The following is a 20,151-nucleotide window of genomic DNA, read 5'->3' as shown; positions in this document are numbered from 1 at the left end:
AAAGAAAATAAAAAAAGGTTTAAAGAAAGATCCATTGAAGGTGGCGAGTACTTCATATAGTGGTGAGGCTCACAAGAAGGAACATTATGGTCCCAAGTGTTACTTTTTTGTGGCTATGGGCATTTAAAGAAAAGTTGCCTGAAACGTAAATCATGATTTGAAAGAAAAGGTAAGCTTTTAGTTTATGTATGTTTCGAATCAAACATGATGCAAATCCCTTCTAACACTTGGTGGATTGACTCTGGTTCTACTATTCATGTTTCTAATTCGATGCAGGGATACCTTACGATCCAGAGCGTAAAGGAAAATGAACACTTCATAGTCTTGGGGAATGGAAATCAAGTGCCTGTTATGGGTGTTGGAACTGTTGGTTGTATCTAGAATCGGGTCATTGTTTAGACTTGTTTGATATTTTTTATGTTCCAAATATTTCTAAGAACTTAATTTCCATGTCTAGATTAGATCATGACGGTTATGGTTGTATTTTGAACATAAAGGTTTCCGCCTTATGAAAGGTAACTTATGTGTTGGTTCTGGTGTTTTGTTTGAGGGGTTGTATAAATTTAATCTTAATAAAAAGTTTGCTGACACTCCTCACTCTGCATCATAATATTGGAACTAAGCGTAGTAGAGAATTCCTCTTTCTTGTGGCATAAAATACTGGGTCATATATCCAGGGAAAGAATGGAGAGATTGGTAGAGGATGAGGTTATTACAGACCTTGATTTTGCTGATTTTGATGTTTGTATCGATTTCATTAAAGAAAAGCAAACTAAACATACAAAGAAATGAGCCACAAGAATTAAGAATCTACTGAAAATTGTTCATACTGATGTATGTGGACCTTTTGACTCACCATCTTTAGGTGGAGAAAAGTATTTCACCTTTATTGATGATTTTTCATGGTATGACTATATCTATTTTTTGCATGAAAAGTCTCAGGCAATAGATGTTTTAAAGACATATGTTGCTGAAGTAGAGCAACAATTAGATAGGAAGGTGAAAAGCATTAGATCTGATAGAGGTGGTGAGTATTATGGTAGGTATAATAGGATTAAACAATGTGTAAGACCATTTGCTAAAAGCATGGTATTTGTGCTCAATACACAGTGTTTAGTACGCCTCAGTAAAATGGTGTGGCTGAAAGGAGAAAACGTACTCTTATGGAAATGGTTAGGAGTATATTGATTAATTCCTCGGTACCAATTTCATTATGGATGGAAGCCTTTAAAACAGCAGTGTATGTGCTCAATCGGGTTCCTAGTAAGGTAGTTCAAAAAACTCCTTTTGAATTGTGGACGGGAAGGAAACCGAGTTTAAGGCAGTTTCATGTTTGGGGTTATCCAGCAGAGATTAGAGTTTATAATCCAAATGAAAGGAAATTGAATTCTAGGACTATGAGTGCGTACTTTATTGGGTACTTTACTGTCCTAACCTGTGACGACCTGCTTAATTTCTACATTTTTTTTTCCATAATATAATACAATATCACAAAGCTTAGCAGATTATAATTCACCTGGACCCGTGGGTACCAGGGATACATCAAAACACATAACGGAAGCCTAAGTAGCAGGAAACATATAATTATAATATCATAAATACAAAACCATCTATCATAATACCAGAGTTACTACATCCACTGTATATAAGTTTATGCATTCCAAAAAGAAAAATCTAGGGACATTTTCACAAAAATCCAACTGTCCCTGCCAAAACTTACCCTTCAGTGAGGGATAACAGCAGAGCTTTACCCACTCTCCTATCATGGGCTCTTGAAATGTTTATGGAATTTTGGGGTGAGACCCTTCTTAGTAAGGGAAATAAACTAACACTAGTGTATGACAACATAAGCATTTCTGTGGTATACATATAGTCATAAACATAACCAACAAAATTGTATATATATATATATATATCATTTCTGGGAAAAACATATATAATCAAAATATGACAGAACATAACGATTTCCATAGCATAATTCATCTCATATAAATAATAATACAAAAACAATCCTGGTAGGTTAGCTGACTATTGTCATGTATTACCCCCACATGACTAGGTTGTGTGGTCCGAAGGCGAGACCTGACAATGGTTGGCCGACCACTTCCAAGTCAAAAGTACATTCTGTAAGTCCGATGGGTTTGCCAGACCTGGTTTGTATACTAGGGGCGCTCACACACTTCTTAAAACCATATCAACCATCAAATCTCACACCACTCCGTACAGCGGCGTTAACACAAATATCATGATAAATCATGAACACATAGCATCGGTACCATGCAAGTGCTAGTCTAGACCAAGCCAACCAAGTTCTGATATCATATAGCATATACTAAAATTGTGATGCATGGATATTTCATATCATTAATTATCAAATTTATCATATCATTTTGCATATATACGTATATCATGAAAATCATCGGCCCGTACACCGGTATTTCATATTTACCGTAGTTCGGCCTGTACGCCGACAAATCATATCCATAGCTTAGTCCATACACTGGCAAATCATATCCATAGCTTGACCCATATGCTGACAAATCATATACATAGCTCAGCTTGTATGCTGGCAAATCATATCCATAGCTCGACTCGTATGCCGGCAAATCATACATATAGCTCGGCCCGTACGCCGACAAATATATCAAAATCTCAACCCATACGCCGATTTTCCTTTATAAAAATCCATATCATTAACACAATCCTAGAAACAGTTTTTCATTATAATTTCTACTCATGTCACACGAAATAGGTTTTTCATATATCTAACATACCATCATTTTCAGTAGTATTTTCCAAATATAAATCATATATAAATATATTTATTTTTCTGAAATCAAATGCTGTAACAATATACATATTTTCATAAAATTACTAACTTATTTTATCCCCTTACCTGAGTCCTGAGAAGCCCCTAAAACAAACAGCCCCGCACTCGTAGGTTTCCCCACTCAATACCCTGAAAATGATATTTCCCAAAACTAAAGTTCAGTATTACTATGCGTACTACGCTTTCTACAACTGTCAAATAGGCAAATACTGAGTAGAAAGCCTTACTCTAGATTTGTGATGGTTTCCAACTTAATCCCACCGACGATCCACTCCGGCAGACTTGTAGAGAACTTTCCCTAGGAGCGTCGTGGTGGCCTCAGATCGTCAATCCGATGACTAATGGGGCCGAAACCGGAGTAAGAGAAGGGAGCGACCGTAAAGAGAGAAAATAAAGGGTTTCGGTGAACTTCTCGCGCAAGAAAATAAGTTTAGCACTATTTATACTGCGGGATTCGTCGACAAATCACGTCACCTCGTCGATAAACTATGTAGAAAGTTCGTTGACGAACCTGAACCCTCATTGATGAATTTTAGACTTCCAAAAATCCTCTCTTGCTATCTTCTCGTTGACGAGATAGAACTTCGTCGACGAGATCCTGAAGAACCCTCATCAATGAAACCCCTATGTTCGTCGACAAGGCTTGAAAAATTTCTTGGGATTATCCCATCCAAAATGCAACGTCGTCGACTACCTCCTTCTGTACCTATTTCCATTTCCCTTTCTTTTTATTATTTAAATATCATTATTCTTCGGGTCGTTACATTCTCCCCTCCTTATAAAATTTTGTCCTTAAAATTTACTGTTCATATAACTCATCATCCCTTAAAAGTAAAATGGTCTACTTATTTTATTACTTACCCTCATTTATGGCGGAGGAATACCGTGGTTACATTCCGAGTCCAGGGAGAAATTCTCCCAAAACTAAAATGCTACTAACTAACTAAACTTTTTACATGTACCTGCAAAAGAAATACTATCTAACTACTTACATTTTACCCGATTTGACTTCTTAGAATAGGTGCGGATACTTCTACTTCATCTGCTCTTCGGATTCCCAAGAAGCCTCTTCAACTATATGATCCTCCACAAAATTTTTACTTGAGGAATTTCCTTATTACGTAACTCCTGCACTTTCCTATCCAAAATATGTACTAGCACCTCCTTATACACCAGTGAATCACTGAGCTCTAATTCACCATAACTGCTGATATAAGAAGGATCTGTGACGTATTTTCTCAACATGGACACATGGAATACGTCGTGGATCCTGGACAACGTAGGTGGCAAAGCTAGCCTGTAGGCAACCGACCCCACTTTATCTAGAATCTCAAATGGACCGATAAACCTAGAACTAAGTTTACCCTTCTTGTCGAATCTCATAACCCCTTTCAACGGAGCTATCTTAAAAAACAATGATTACCCTTATCAAATTCCAGATTCCTGCAACGATTATCAGCATAACTTTTCTGTCGGCTCTAAGCTGCACTGATTCTGTCTCTGATAAGCCGAACCTTATCACGCGCTTGCTGAACAAGCTCTGACCCCACTACTCGCCGCTCACCCACTTCATTCCAAAATAAAGGAGAACGACATCTCATACCATATAAAGCTTCAAATGGTGCCATGCTGATGCTAGTTTGATAGCTGTTATTATATGCAAATTCTACTAATGACATGAACTGAGTCCAACTACCCCCAAAATCCAATACGCACGCTTGGAGCATATCCTCAAATATCTGTATCGTCCTCTCTGTCTGCCCATCTGACTGAGGATGGAATGTCGTGTTAAACGATAACTGATACCCTAGAGCTTACTATAAGCTCCTCCAAAAACGTGACGTAAAACGCGGGTCTTGATCTGACACAATCGATACTGGCACCCTATGAGAACGAACTATCTCCTGAATGTAAATCTTCGCCAAACGGTTAAGAGAGTAGCTGATCTTGATAGGTAAAAAGTGGCGGTCTTAGTCAAATGGTCAACTATCACCCAAATCGTATTCAGGTCGTGTAATGCCGTCAGCAGTCCTAACACAAAATCCATAGATATATGATCTCACTTCCATTCAGGGATAAATAATGGCTGCAATTGCCCTGCCGGCCTTTAGTGCTCAACTTTTACCTACTGGTACGTCAAACACTGCGCTACATACTTAACAATCTCTCTCTTCATACCACTCCACCAGTACGACTCTCGTAGATCCATGTACATCTTCATACTACTAGGATGAACTGTATACAAAGATCTGTGAGCCTCTTCGAGAATGGTCCTCCTAATATCCATATTGGCTGGGACACATAATCTAAAACGGAACCACAAAGCGCCGTCATCTGCAATACTGAATTCCTACCCCTGACCATTTTGTACTTTATTCATCACCTCTGCTAATTCTGGGTCTTCTTCTTGAGCAGTTTTAATTCTTTCTTGCAGAGTAGGTTGCACCACTAAACTGGCAATGTGAGCCTGAGAACCACTTCCAACTAACCTAATGTCGAGTCTCTCCAGATCCATCATGATCAGATACTGGATCTCCATAGTCGCCAACACTAATTCCCTAAATTTTCTACTCAACGCATCAGCTACCATATTTGCTTTCCCTGGGTGATAATTGATGGTATAATCAAAGTCTTTAATAAATTCCAACCATCTTCTCTGCCTCATATTCAATTCCTTCTGTGTGAAAAAATATTTCAAACTCTTATGGTCAGAAAAGATCCCACACCACTCGCCATACAAGTAATGTCTCCAAATCTTCAATGCATGTACAACTGCAGCCAATTCAAGATCATGGGTAGGGTAGTTCTTTTCATATTCTTTTAACTGTCTAGATGCATATGTCACCACCCTATCATGCTGCATCAATACACATTCAAGTCCCCTCAAGGACGCATCACTATAGATGGTATAACCCTCACCCACTGAAGGGATGATCAGCACCAGCGTTGTGATTAGCCTTTCTTTCAACTCTTGAAAACTCTACTTGTAGCTGTCATCCCACTCAAATCTAATATTCTTCTTAGTCAGTCGTGTCAAAGGCCCCAATAACGCTGAGAATCCCTCTACAAAACGACGGTAATACCTAGCTAACCCCAAGAAACTCCTGATCTCCTGGACATTTGTAACAACTTGGGATTCTTACACAGGGCCTCATCGATGAACACAAGGAATTCGTCGATGAGTGTATAGGGGACCTCGTCGATGAAGTCATGCCTTGTCGATGAGAAGATACCGAGAAGGGTTTTTGGGACAGTCTGAAATTCATCGACGAGAGGGGAAGTTCGTCGACGAAATTATTTAAGGACTCGTCGACGAGGTGATGTGTCTCGTCGACGAATCTAGCCCTATAAATAGATGAAACTCAAGTTTTTTATCAAATTTCAGTGCAGAACCCTTCTCTTACTCTCTTTCTCTCTCTCTCTCTCTCTCTCCTACGACCCCCTCCCCTTCTCTTTTCGATCTTGGCCCCATTTCTCGCTAAATTGAAGATCAGAGGCCACCACAACGCTCTTGGCGAAGTTCTCCGCAAGTTTGCCAGAGCAGATCGTGGGGAAAGTTGGTTTGAAATTCATATCAAATCCAGGGTAAGGTATTTTGTTCAGATTATGTCTTCCTTATAGTTATAAAAAATGTTGGAGGTAAGAAAATACTGCTGTTTTGTTCTGACGGATATTATTTTTAGGATGTTGAGTTAGAAACTCTGCGGGTATAGAATCAGAATTTTATAAGGGCTTTTCAGAGTTAAGATAAGAGAAATATGCTATGCTAGCAATTTTTAATATGTATATGGAAGATTATGAAAGTGTATTTATAAGCATGTATATCAGGTTATTTTTCAGAGAATTATGAATACTATTTTTATAGCAAAATTATAGAAATTGAGCATGAGACTATGTCTATTCAAATGTGTGGCATAAGTTTATTACAGTACCATATGTATATATATAGATTTTACAGTATTTCAGATATACAGATATTCAAATATTTCAGAATATTAGAAATGAATGAGACTTGCAATATTTTCAGAGAAAAACATGATTTCTAGATCATAACACTCAGACAGATTATACAATGATAGCATCAAGATGCTACAACAGATATACAGAGCATACAGATATTATATACAGAGCATACAGATATTATATACAGAGTATACAAATATTATATACAAAGCATTATAGATATTATATACAGAGCATATAGATATTATATATAGAGCATACATATATTATGTACAAAGCATACAAATATTATATACAGAGCACACAGATATTATATACAGAGCATACAGATATTATATACAGAGCATATAGATAATATACTAAAAAATATAGTATTATGGTTGTTTTTGAAATCATGTTAAAAGCAGTAAGATGAGTATATATTTATATATATATATATATATATATATATATATATATATACAGTATTACACGATATCAGATCCCTGTGGAAATTACAGACAGATATAATTATAGCAGAGCACGGTACCGTTGCTAGTTTCAGACATGTGCAACCACATGACTCAGATAGCATGTGGATTCCATCTAACCGTGCTAGAAGGGATTTGCAGTCTCCCCAGCATGCTGGGTTGAAGAAGCCGGTTAGACGATGACAGAGGTTTAAGTTAGCCCGGAGTGATTGCAGTGGGCCAGGATCTACATAGATCATTACGGAGTGGTGGATGATAGAGATTGACTTACCTGGAGGGCCGACCAGAGTAAGTCCAGCCTACGGGATGCACAACCCTATCATGAGGGGATATATCATGATATACAGATCCCAGGGTATAGCAGAAGTTCCTATGTAGCAATTTATACTATTATACTAGCAGTACCTTCAGATAGTAAACTCAGATACAAAGTCATATTTTAAAGATTACATGATAGATAAATATATTCTATACAGTTTACCAGTTCTCTCAGATTACATTATTATTTCAGTATTTTAACTATTAAACTTAGCCGCCACACACTAGTAATAGCATATTTCCACTTACTGAGTGTTGTCTCATCCCAGTGGGTTACCATTTTTCAGGAAATCTAGTTAGGCGAGCAGATCAGGCTCGCGAGTAGAGATTGATTTGAGTTGCCCTTGTGGGAAGGGTAGGTATTTTGAGATAACAGTATTTTTGGGATAGTCTTCAGATTGTAGTGATGACACTATGTATTTTGTATTGTAAATATATTACATAGCAGTATAGTTTTCTGGTATATTGTATTGTATTTAGCAGTTCCCAGTTTTATGTACCGCTGCTTAGTTATATATGACACACAGAGTTTCCTCAACGCTTTTTGAGCTAGAGATGTTATTATTAGTATTCAGACAGATGACATTTATTATATTAAAAAAATGGTTGAATAAATAGCAGGTCGTTACAGTTTGGTATTAGAGCCTAAGTAGTTAGGTTTTGTAGACTTTAGAATGCAACGGGTACAATACTAGAAAATAGAAAAAGAATTTGGTCTGAATACAGGATCATCGTGATGGGTTCTGTGTTTTTCCTAGGGTGACGATTTCAGTAAAATCATAGTAAACTATCGACGAGTCGTGTGTTTGGGTCGCAGGATTGGATTTTGGGGTAGGAACAAGGGAAATAGTTGATAGTGAATTTAAGGTTTTAGTTGGATGGAGTAAAGTAGATCTGTGTAAGATTTTAAAATAGTGTTTTGTGTATTTTCAGGGATGGATCCGGGTAGCAATGGTACAGATACTAAAGGTGACAGACCAGGACCCTCCAGTATGGGAGGTGGAGATATAGATGTTATACTGCGCAACGTCACTCAGTAGGTAATGGCTGAGATAGTCAGGAGTGGAGGAGAGCATGGCTGCACGATCGAGCAGTTTACGCGGATGAGACCTCTTTCTTTTGCTGGAGGACCTGACCCGATTATGGCTGAGAATTGGGTTCAGGATGTCGAGGAGATTTTAGCAGTACTGGCATGTACAGACGAGCAGAAAGTGGTGTTTGCGACATTTAAACTGACAGGAGAGGCAAAGTGCTGGTGGAGATCAGCACGTATGATTGAGGAGCAGAGGTCGGATCCAGTGCCAATGTCATGGAGCTGATTCAAGGATTTGTTCTTCGAGCAATATTTCCATGCTATCATTTGAAGCGCAAAGGCAGTAGAGTTTCTACATCTGACTTAGGGGTTGATGATGGTGACGCAGTATGCTATACGATTTCTTGAGTTATACCGTTTCGCCCCACATTTAGCACCAGACGAAGAGAAAAATGTCAGGAAGTTTGAAGAGGGATTGAAGTAAAGTTTATTTGAGCAAGTTAGCAGCTTTTGAGCTCAGACATTTACCGAGGTGGTGGATAAAGCTACTGTTATTGAGAGTGGTATGCAGAGGAGCGCTGCATCTTAAGGTCAAAGGAAGAGGTCTGCACCTCAGGATTTGCAGGCGAGCTCTAGCTGGGGGCCATGGAGAGGAGATCGCTATGGAGGTGGTCGGAGACAGATGATGGGCCGTGGTGGTTTTCATGGTGGACGGGCTGCTCCTGTTTGTCCTAGATGTGGCTGCAAACATCTAGGTGAATGCAGGATGGGTGAGGACGTCTGCTATCAATGTGGGAGACTCGGGCACAAATCTTGGTCATGTCAGGGATTGACAGCTCAGGCACCAGCTCCCAGACCATACCGAGGTGGTTATCAGGTGCCCCGTGGAGGACAGCAGAGGAATACGACATTGGCGAGAGTGTACACGTTGACACCGATTGACGCCGATGCAGCTGGAGACGTAGTTACAGGTACCCTTTCTGCTTTCTCATTTATAGCTATTGTTTTATTTTATACAGGCGCCACCCACTCTTTTGTTTCTGCGGTATATGCTAAGTTAACGGGGTATGAGGCACAATTGCTAGACATTGAGTTGGCTGTTGCCACGCCGACTGGGTCAATGGTGAGATGTAAAAGGATACTCAGGAGATTTCCAGTAACTATTCAGGGAAAGATATTGCCAGCTGATTTGGTGATATTAGATATGCAGGGGTTTGACATCATTTTGGGTATGGATTGGTTGGCAGATAATCATGTTAGTATTGACTGTCATTTGAAAGAAGTGATTTTCAGACCTCTAGGCGAGCCGGAATTTAGATTTCTTGGTATGCAGGTACGTTCTTCGCCACAACTTGCGTCAGCTGTTCAGGTGAGAAAATTGATCCAAGAAGGTTGCCAGGGATTTGTGGCTTACATTAAGGAATCGCCGAAAGAAGAACTAAAACAACTTGATGTCCATGTAGTTAGAGATTTCTCAGCTGTATTCCCAAAGGAATTACCTGGTTTGCCACCAAACCGTGAAGTTGAGTTTACTATGGATCTTCTACCGGGATCAGCGCCAGTATCTAAAGCTCCTTATCGGATGACCCCAGCTGAATTAAAAGAACTGAAGGATCAATTGCAAGAATTACTGGATAAATGATTCATCAGACCCAGTGTGTTGCCCTAGGGAGTACCAGTCTTATTTGTGAAAAAGAAACATGGAACCATGAGAATGAGTATAGATTACAGAGAAATAAATAAACTGACAGTTAATAATAAATATCTTCCTCTCAGGATCGACGATTTGTTTGATCAGCTCAAAGGGACCTAGGTTTATTTTAAAATCGACTTGCAGTTGGGTTACCATCAGGTGAAAGTAAGGGCAGAGGAAATCTCGAAAACAGCGTTTTGTACAAGATATAGGCATTACGAATTCTTGGTGATGCCATTTGGGTTGACTAATGCATCAGCGGTATTTATGGATTTAATGAACCGAGTGTTCCATCAGTACTTAGACTAGTTCGTAGTTGTATTTATTGATGATATACTGGTCTACTCGAGGATTTTTGAGGAGCACGAGCATCATTTGAGGCTGGTATTGTAGACATTGAGAGAGAGAAAGTTGTATGCGAAGTTCAAGAAATGTGAATTCTGACTGAAACAGGTTTCTTTTCTTAACCATGTGATCTCTGAGGCAAGTGTATCTATTGATCCAAGTAAGATAGAGGCAGTGGTTAATTGGGTGAGACCTGGAAATGTTCAAGAGGTTTGGAGTTTTCTGGGATTGGTAGGCTATTACCGACACTTCATAGAGGGATTTTCCAGTTTATCAGGTCCGTTGATGCGACTTACGAGGAAAAATATAAGGTTTGAATGGACTGATGACTGTGAGCAGAGCTTCCAGGAGTTGAAGCAAAGGTTGGTTACAGCCCCAGTGTTGGCTATTCCATCATGAGAGGATGGGTTTGTAATATATAGTGATGCATCGCTAAAAGGGCTTGGGTGCGTATTGATGCAACACGGCAGGGTTATTGCATATGCTTCTAGATAGCTTAAAGAATATAAGAAGAATTACCTTGTGCATGATTTGGAGTTAGTTGCAGTGGTGTATGCTCTTAAAATCTGGAGGCATTATCTGTATGGTGGGAAATGCAAAATTTTTACAGATCACAAGAGTCTGAAATATTTCTTTACTAAGAGAGAATTGAATATGAGACAAGGAAGGTGGTTAGAACTTATTAAAGATTATTACTGTACGATTAATTACCACACAGGAAAAGCGAATGTAGTAACAGATGCACTAAGCAGAAAATTAGTGGGACCAGCACTAGCAGTTATGGAGATTCAACACTCGATCCTGATGGATTTAGAGAGGTTCAGCATAGAGTTGGTAGAGGATAGTCCTCAGGGTTTTGTTGTCAGCCTAGTTATACAGCCTACCCTATATGAGAAGATTAAAGCATCTCAGAGAGATGATGCAGAGTTGGCAGAGGCGATGGCAAGAGTGAGGGATGGTCAGGGAGAGAAGTTCAGCATATCAAATGACGGAGCCCTGTGTTTTTGTACTAGGCTATGTGTTCCCGCTGATACTGAAATCAGGAGAACTATATTGGAGGAGGCTCACAGATCACTATACACAGTCCATCCTAGCAGTACTAAAATGTACAAGGATCTGCAAGAGTACTTTTGGTGAAGTGGAATGAAGAGAGAGATAGCCGATTTTGTCCAACAGTGCTTGACGTGCCAACAGGTTAGAGCTGAGCACCAAAGACCAGCAGGACAGTTGCAGCCGTTGTTTATTCTAGAGTGGAAGTGGGACCACATTTCTATGAATTTTGTTACGGGGTTACCACCACTGTGGCAAGGATTAAATGCAATTTGGGTAGTTGTTGATCATTTGACGAAAACTGCCCATTTTATCCCCATTAAAGTTGGCTATTCCATGGACAAACTGGCAGAGATATATGTTCAGGAGATAGTTCACGTCCATGGTGTACCATTATCCATAGTTTCAGACCGGGATCCTCGGCTTACTTCCTCCGCCATAAGTGAGGGCAAGTAATAAAATGAGTAGACCCTTTTCCTTTATGGGATGATAAATGGAGATATAGATAGTAAATTTTGAGGACGAAATTTTATAAGGAGGGGAGAATGTAACAACCCGAGATTCTTACACAGGGCCTCGTCAACGAACACAGGGAATTCATTGATGAGCACATAGGGGACCTCGTCGACGAAGTCATTCCTCGTCGACGAGAAGATACCAAGAAGGGTTTTTGGGACAGTTTTAAATTCGTCAACGAGGGGGGAAGTTTGTCGACAAAATTATTAAAGGACTCGTCGACGAGGTGATGTGTCTCATCGATGAATCCAATCCTATAAATAGCTAAAACTCGGATTTTTTTATCAAATTTCAGCGCAAAACCCTTTTCTCTCTCTCTCTCCTAAGACCCACTCCCCTTCTCTTTTCAATCTTGGCCCCATTTCTCGTCGGATTGAAGATTTGAGGCCACCACGACGCTCCTGACGAAGTTCTCCGCAAGTCTGCTGGAGCAGATCATGGGGAAAGTTGATTTGAAATTCATCCCAAATCCAGGGTAAGGTATTTTGTTCAGATTATGCGTTCCTTGTAGTTATGAGAAATGTTGTAGGTAAGAAAATACTGATGTTTTGTTCTGGGGGGATATTGTTTTTAGGATGTTGAACTAGGAACCCTGCGGGTATAAAGCCAAAATTTTATAAAGGCTTTTCAGAGTTAAGGTAAGGGAAATATGTTATGCTAGAAAGTTTTAATATGTATATGGAAGATTATGAAAGTGTCTTTATGAGCATGTATATCAGGTTATTTTCCAGAGAATTATGAATACTATTTTTATAGCAAAATTATAGAAATTAAGCATGAGACTATGTTTATTCAAATGTGTGGCATGAGTTTATTACAGTACCATATGTATATATATAGATTTTACAGTATTTCATATATACAGATATTCAGATATTTCAGAATATTAGAAATGAATGAGACTTGCAGTATTTTCAGAGAAAAACATGATTTCTATACCATAACACTCAGACAGATTATACAATGATAGCATCAAGATGCTACAACAGATATACAAAGCATACAGATATTATATATAGAGCATACAAATATTATATACAGAACATACAGATATTATATACAGAGCATACAGATATTATATATAGAGCATACATATATTATATATAAAGCATACAGATATTATATACAGAGCATATAGATATTATATACAAAGCATACAAATATTATATACAAAGCATACATATATTATATACAGAGCACACATATATTATATACAGAACATATAGATATTATATACATAGCATACAAATAATATAGCTTAGAAATATAGTGTTATGGTAGTTTTTGAAATCATGTTAAAAGCAGTAAGATGAGTATATATTTATATATATGTATACAGTACTACACGATATCAAATCCCTGTGGAAATTACAGATAGATATAATTATAGCAGAGCACGGTACCGTTGCTAGTTTCAGACATGTGCAACCATATGACTCAGATAGCATGTGAATTCTGTCTAACCGTGCTAGGAAAGATTTGCAGTCTCCCCAGCATGCTGGGTTGAGGTAGTCGGTTAGACGATGACAGAGGTTTAAGTTAGCCCGGAATGATTGTAGTGGGCCAGGATCTACATAGATCATTACAAAATGATGGATGATAGAGATTGACTTACCTAGAGGGCCGACCAGAGTAAGTCTAGCTTACGGGCTGGACAACCCTATCATGAGGGGATATATCATGATATACAGATCCTAGGGTATAGCAGACGTTCCTATGTACAAATATATCACATAGCAGCAATTTATACTATTATACTAGCAGTACCTTCAGATAGTAAACTCAGATATACAGTCATATTTTAAAGATTACATGATAGATAAATATATTTTGTACATTTTACCAGTTCTCTCAGATTACAGTATTATTTCAATATTTTAACTATTTAACTCAGCCGCCATATATGAGTAATAGCATATTTCCACTTACTGAGCGTTGTCTCATCCTAGTGGCTTACCATTTTTCAAGAAATCCAGTTAGGCGAGCAGATCAGGCTCACGAGTAAAGATTTATTTGAGTTGCCCGTGTAGTGACGACACTGGGTATTTTGAGATAAAAGTATTTTTGGGATAGTCTTCAGATTGTAGTGACGACATTGGATATTTTGTATTGTAAATATATTGCAGAGTAGTATAGTTTTCTGGTATATTGTATTGTATTTAGCAGTTCCCAGTTTTATATACCGTTGCTTAGTTATATATGACACACAGAGTTTCCTCAGCGCTCTTTGAGCCTGAGATATTATTAGTATTCAGACAGATGACATTTATTATATTAAAAAAAAATGTTGAATAAATAGCAGTTTGTTACAACATTCCTCGGTCTAGCCCAATTTCCAACCGCCTCAATCTTTACTAGGATCTACAGTAATATACCATCTCCAGATATAACATGCCCCAAAAACACGACTTTCTCAAGTCAGTATTCACATTTACTAAACTTAGCGTACAACTTCTTTTCTCGTAACATCTACGGAACCTGCCTCAATTGCGTCTCATGCTCTTCATAGCTCCTCAAATAGACTAGTACATCATCAATAAGAACAATAACAAACTAGTCTAGGTATTGATGGAAGACTCTGTTCATCAAGTCCATAAATATTGCAGGAGCGTTCGTCAAACCAAATGGCATAACAAGAAATTCGTAATGCCCGTACCTGGTCCTGAAAGTCATCTTCAAAACGTCTTCTGCTTTCACTTTTACTTGATGATAACCAGATCTGAGATCAATCTTCGAATACACCCGTGTACCCTGGAGCTGGTCAAACAAATCGTCGATATGGGTTAGAGGATACTTGTTCTTGATTGTCACTTTATTAATCTCCCTATAGTCTATACACATCCTCATAGACCCGTCTTTCTTCTTCACAAATAAAACTGGAGCTCCCCACGGAGATACACTAGGTCATATGAAGCCCTTATCAAGTAGATCTTGCAACTGATCCTTCAGTTCTACCAATTCTGTTGGCGCCATTCGATAAGGTACTTTAAAAATTGGCGCTGTAGCTAGAAGTAGATCAATAGGAAAATCTACCTCGCAATCAGGTGGCAAGCCTGGTAACTCATCTGGGAAAACATCTGTAAATTCTTTTACTATAGGCGTGCTAGCAAGTTTCATTTCATTCTCTAACATCTCCTTTACAACAATCACAAACCCCTAGCAACCACTTATCAGTAGTCTCCTCACCTGAATAGCTGAAATTAGCTGAGACGAGGATTGCACTCACGACCCTACGAACTTGAATTCTGCTCGTCCCGGAGGTCTGATTATCACTTCTCGTGAATGACAATCTATGCTGGAAAAATTAGCTGCTAGTCAATCCATGCCAAATATAACATCAAACTCGTGCATGTCCAGCACTATCAAATCAGCAGACAAAGTCTTCCCTTAGATATCAACTGGACAACCTCGGAGCACCTTACTACACCTTATTGCTGACCCAGTTGGTGTAGATACCAACAATTCAATGTCTAACAAATGTGTTTTTGCCCCACATAGTCTAGTGCACCCCGAAGACACAAACGAGTGTGTGACACCTGAATCAAACAATGCAATAACTTTAAAAGAAAGCATAAAAACCATACCTATAAACACGTCACCCACAGTCTCAACGTCACTCGGTGTCGGCGCAAACACTTTAGCTAGAGCCGTATTCCTCTGCTAGCCCCCGCGTGACGCTTGATAACCTCCCTAGTATGGTTTGGGAACTGGATCTGCATCTGGTGGTGTAGGGCAGTCTCGCACCATATGTCCCAGTCTACCGCAGCGATAGCAGACCACACCATTAGCTCAACACTCTCCCTAATGCCTCCTACCACAAGTCTGATAGATTGGAAGACCCTGCACCGCCTGAACCTCAGGACCTCCAATATCCTGTCTCTGCCCTCTGCCTTCTGCCATGATTAACTCTCCTCCACTAGTTCTGTCTAGGACCCTACTAGTAACCCGTAGATGTAGATCTCTTCTTCTGACTCTGCTCCTCTGCATCCAAATGCTCACCAATCTCTGCCAAGGCTGCTCTATTGATTAGCTCAACAAAATCCTAGATCCGCAGCACCACCACCTGCTTGAATATACTCTACCTCAAGCCTCTCTTAAACTGCCTTTCCTTCTTCACTTCATCAGGAACAATATACGGGGCGAAACAAGAGAGCTCAATGAAACGCGCCACATACTACTGGACAGATAGTTGTCCCTGCTTTAGACTCAAGAACTCTTCTACTTTAGCCTCCCTGACAGTAGATGGAAAATATCTATCGAAGAACAATTCTTTGAATCGATTCCAAGTCATGGCTATTGGCATAGTCCTCTGCTGCTCCAAAAGCCTCACAGTAGTCCACCATATCTCGGCCTCTCCTGTCAGTCTATAGGTGGCGAAAAGGACCCTCTGTTCTTCAGTACACTGCAACAAAGTCAAGACTTTCTCGGTCTCCTGCATCCAGTTCTCAGCGGCTACATAATCGAATCCTCCTGAAAAGGTCAGAGGATTCATCTTCGTGAACTTCTCGATAGTGCACCCACGGCCAACTAACGAACCACCCTGCTCCCTCGAGCTCCTAGCGATCTCAACTATAACCTGCGGAGTCACGCTACGTAATATTGCGTTAGAATCGGTCCCAACTGCACCTGATGGCCCTGCCCCATCACTGCCACTCGCATGGGCATTACTTCCTCCTAGATTCATCCTAAAAAATAACAAATGTAACTTAGAAATTATATCCTCATAATTTACCCACCTAACCTTATCACTTATCTTAACATTCCTAACTTATTCCTAACCTCAGTCCTACATTCTAGGAACACAACCCGATAATAGCTTACTATGGTTTTCCTGAAATCGTCACCCCCAAGAAAAACACAGAAACTACCATGAAAGTCCTACCTCTAGACTGTAGAACAACCTTAAATCATTTCTTATACTCTGGTATTGTTTCCGATACATTCTAAAGTCTATAGAACTTAGCAACCTAGGTTCTGATACCAAACTGTGATGACCTGCTTAATTTCCACATTTTTTTTCCATAATATAATACAATATGACAAAGCTTAGCAGATCATAATCCATTTTGACCCATGGGTACCAGGGATACATCAGAACACATAACGGAAGCCTAAGTAGCAGGAAACATACAATCATAATATCATAAATACAAAACCATCCATCACAATACTAGAGTTACTACATCCACTGTATTTAAGTTTATACATTCCAAAAATAAAAACTTAGGGACATTTTCACAAAAATCCAACCGTCCCCGCCAAAACTTACCCTTCAGTGAGGACAAATAAATAGAACTATAACAACGACGCTTTACCCACTCTCCTATCAGGGGTTCCTGAAATGTTTATGAAATTTTGGGGTGAGAAACCTCTTAGTAAGAGAAATAAACTAACACTAGTGTGTGGCAACATGAGCATTTCTGTGGTATACATATAGTCACAAACATAACCAACAAAACTGTATATCATTTATGGGAAAAACATATATAATCAAAACATGGCAGAATATAACAGTTTCCATAACATAATTCATCTCACGTAAATAATAATATAAAAACAATCATGGTAGGTTAGCTGGCTATTGTCATGTATTACCCCCACATGATTGGGTTGTGTGGCCCGAAGGCGGAACCTAACAATGGTTGGCCAACCACTGCTAAGTCAAAAGTACAGTCTATAAGTCCGATGGGTCTGCAGACCTGGTTCATACACCAAGGGTGCTCACATACTTCTTAAAACCATATCGACCACCCAATCTCACATCACTCCGTACAGCGGCGTTAACACAAATATCATGATAAATCATGAACACATAGCATCGGTACCGTGCAAGTGATAGCCTAGACCAAGCCAACCAAGTTCTGATATCATATAGCATATACTGAAATTGTGATACATGGATATTTCATACCATTAATTATCAAATCAATCATATCATTTTGCATATATATGTATATCATGAAAATTATCGGCCCGTACGTCGATATTTCACATTTTACCATAGCTTGGCCCGTACGCCGGCAAATCATATTCATAGCTCAACCCGTACGCTGGCAAATCATATCCATAGCTCAGCCCGTACGCCGGCAAATCATATACATAGCTTAGCCCGTATGCTGGCAAATCATATCCATAGCTCGGTCCGTACGCCGGCAAATCATACACATAGCTCAGCCCGTACGTCAATAAATATATCAATATATCGGCCCATACGCCGGTTTTCCTTTGTAAAAATCCACATCATTACCACATTGTCAGAAAACAGTTTTTCATTATAATTTTTACTCATGCCATACGAATTAGGTTTTTCATATATCTAACATACCATCATTTTCAGCAGTATTTCCCAAATATAAATCATATATAAATATATTTATTTTCCTGAAATCAAATGTTGTAACAATATACATATTTTCATAAAATTACTAGTTTAGTTTATCCCCTTACTTGAGTCCTGAGAAGCCCCTAAAACAAACAGCCCCGCATCCGCAAGGTTCCCCATTCAACACTCTGAAAATGATATTTCCCAGAACTAAAGTTCAGTATTACTACACGTACTATGCTTTCTACAACTGTCAAATAGGCAAATACTGAGTAGAAAGCTTTACCCTGGATTTGGGATGGTTTTCCACTCATCCCCACCGACGATCCACTCTGGCAGACTTGTAGAGAACTTTCCCAGGAAGGTTGTGGTGGCCTCAGATCGTTGATTCAGCGACTAATGGGGCCGACACCGAAGAGAGAGAAGGGAGGGACCGTAAAGAGAGAAAATAAAGGGTTTCGATGAATTTCTCGTGCAAGAAAATGAGTTTAGTACTATTTATGCTGCGGGATTCGTCGACGAGTCCTGTAGAAAGTTCGTCAACAAACCTGAACCCTCGTCGATAAATTTCAGACTTCCAAAAATCGTCTCTCGATATCTTCTCATCAACGAGACAGAACTTCCTTGATGAGATCCTGAAGAACCCTCGTCGATGAAAACTCTATGTTCGTCGACGAGGTCTGGAAAATTTCTTGGGATTATCCCATCCAAAATGCAACGTCGTCGACGAACGCTCCTCCTTCTGTTCCTGTTTCTATTTCCCTTTCTTTTTATTATTTAAATACCATTATTCTTCGGGTCGTTATATAACCATAGTATGAGAATAGTAGATACTGGTAATGCAAAGTTCCTTGAAAATGATGAAATCAGTGGGAGTGATATATCAAGAAATGTGGTCATTAAAGAAATTCAGGTTCCTATACTGATATCTAAACCTTTGACAGACATTATTGTTCCTTTAGTTGTTGAAAGACATGATAGCATTGAACAACAATCTAATGATGTATCACTTCCTAATGAAAATGTCACCATTGAACCAATTACAGAATAATCACAAGAAATAACATTAAGGAGATCTCAAAGAGTAAGAAAACCAGCTATTTATGATGACTACTTCATATATCTGCAAAAGACTAATTATGATTTAGGAACTAGTAAGGATCCAGTTACGTTTTCAAAAGCCATTGAAAGTGATGATTCTGAAAAGTGGATCAATGCCATAAATGACGAGTTGAAATCTATGGAACAGAATAAAGTCGGGGATTAATGGGTTTAAAACAGTTGGGTGTGCGAGGAGGTATGAGAAACTAACCCATACCTCCTATCTCAACACTCTCGGCTTATTTCTAACCTCAGTCCTACATTTTAGGAACATAACCCAACAATAATTTACTATGATTTTCCTGAAATCGTCATCCCATGAAAAACACAGAAAACACCACGGAAGTCCTGTCTCTAGACTGTAAAACAAAACCTTAAATCATTTCCTATACTCTGGTATTGTTTTCGTTGTATTTTAAAATCTACAGAATCTAACAACTTAGACTCTGATACCAAACTGTAACGACCTGCTTAATTTTCATATTTTTTTTAAATAATAAAATACAATAT

At 39.0% G+C, this 20,151-nt stretch overlaps 1 protein-coding gene across 1 annotated transcript in view; it reads left to right on the top strand.

Annotated features, from left to right (window-relative positions):
• The window catches only part of LOC131161623 (universal stress protein PHOS34), a 54,405-nt gene extending 53,868 nt beyond the window's left edge, over positions 1-537 (top strand). The window contains exon 5 of the mRNA XM_058117503.1: positions 277-537. The gene's annotated coding sequence lies outside the window, so the exon portion shown is untranslated. The remainder of the gene's footprint in view (positions 1-276) is intronic.
• Positions 538-20,151: the final 19,614 nt, after the last annotated feature.

The sequence above is a fragment of the Malania oleifera genome, chromosome 8, assembly GCF_029873635.1.
Source record: "Malania oleifera isolate guangnan ecotype guangnan chromosome 8, ASM2987363v1, whole genome shotgun sequence".
Classification (NCBI taxonomy): domain Eukaryota; kingdom Viridiplantae; phylum Streptophyta; class Magnoliopsida; order Santalales; family Ximeniaceae; genus Malania; species Malania oleifera.
Note: the sequence above shows the minus strand (reverse complement) of the source record. Positions and strands in the feature narration are given on the sequence as shown.